This window comes from Cyanistes caeruleus, chromosome 6 (genome assembly GCF_971803275.1).
Source record: "Cyanistes caeruleus chromosome 6, bCyaCae1.hap1.1, whole genome shotgun sequence".
NCBI classification, from domain to species: Eukaryota; Metazoa; Chordata; class Aves; order Passeriformes; family Paridae; genus Cyanistes; species Cyanistes caeruleus.
Window position 1 is genome coordinate 59,063,523 of NC_141706.1, and position 1,429 is coordinate 59,064,951.

The 1,429-nt window shown below is 44.8% G+C and overlaps 1 long non-coding RNA gene across 1 annotated transcript; it reads right to left on the reverse strand.

Moving 5' to 3' along the window:
- Positions 1–254: 254 nt before the first annotated feature.
- Positions 255–952, reverse strand: LOC147652727 (uncharacterized). Its single transcript, XR_015288583.1, has 2 exons — positions 775–952; positions 255–331 (listed from the first exon to the last, which is right to left on the reverse strand). It is a non-coding gene; the product is annotated as an uncharacterized LOC147652727 (long non-coding RNA).
- Between the last annotated feature and the right edge of the window lie 477 nt (positions 953–1,429).

Below are 1,429 nucleotides of genomic sequence, written 5' to 3' on the forward strand. Positions count from 1 at the left end.
AGCAGCATTACCACCTTCTTTGGGTTTTCAATGCGCACAGTAGTTACTGTTTTCCTACGTTTCACCTCTTGAAAATTATCCCGTCCGTCTTTTTTTCCTTTTTAATTGCACCCTTTTGCTGAAAAAAATTGAACATGTGGCACTGGCTGTAGTTGGAGGCTCCAAGTAGAGGAAAAGAACATGTGAAAAAATGCATATTATTTCAGGATTTGTGATTTTTCAAGTCAGTCTCATCACTTCTAGCCCTCTGCAGCTGGCAGCACAATGAACAAACCAGAGTCTTTATTGTCGTTCTTGTGTTCTGTAAAAGTTCCATGGCTCTCCAAAGAACCTGTGGCAGAAAAATGCAAAACAAAGGTAAATTAACGAGATGGCATCAGCCTCCTCCAGTGGTCTGGGTTACTTTGGGGTGGAGATTAACACAGGCCAGCTCCAGCCATCGGCAACAAAGTGATTTACACAGGTGGGCATTATCGTCCTCACACGTAAAGGGACCAGAAGCCAAGTGTTTTATCCCTAGGGTGTGGTTTATCCTTGGAAAACTAAGTAGTAGGACATTTCCATTCCACGTAAAACATACACATACATGGAAGGATATGACACGTTGAGGACTTCTGGCTGTGGGTGGTCAAAAAATACTGCTGGAATAAAGAAATTTCCTGTTGTGCATTAGTCCTTGTACTTTAAATTGCAGAAAACAAGCCATTTGAAAGAAATTTCCATGTAAACCACTTGCTTGTTTCCTCCCACTCATGCCTTCTTCCAGCTCCTTACCCTGCAGCTCAAACACGTCTTGTTTGTTTCAGTTCATCTCATGGGGAAAACAACAGTCTGAGTGTAACTGAGGCTGAACTCAACATCTGCAGCAGGAGCCACTGATGTATGTGATGGCAACACACCTGCACCACTAACAGCCATGCTGGAGCTGCAGCAAACAGTGAATGAGTCCACAAATGAACTGAAATACAATAAAAATTTCTGAATGAGGCTGTGAGAAAACTCAAGTGCATCAAAGGGGATGCACTAAAACTGAATGAAGGGACTTCTGAGGAGAGTAGCTAGTGAGAAAAGATTATCGAAAGTGCTTGTTATTTAAGAATGTTATTAATACAAGGGAACTCCTGCCATCCTTGGAGGTACTCTGCCTCTCTGTTTCATTATGGAAATGCTTCCCTCAGGCCCCATCTGCCTGGTTTTCTGCTGCAGATGAAGGTGACCCAGAGGGAGTTCGTTACCACACATCTCCTACAGCAAAGTGAGCCTTGCTGCAAATCAGGAGGCACAGCCTGGCGAGCGCTGCCTGAGGAGGCTCTGACGAGCACAAGGCTGACAGGACACCACCGTCAAAAAGATTCCCATGTGACAGTTTGTGCTTCCTCCTCATGCAGCTGGACGTCTTGGCAGCAGGCAGGGAGTTTGGGAGAGTGAT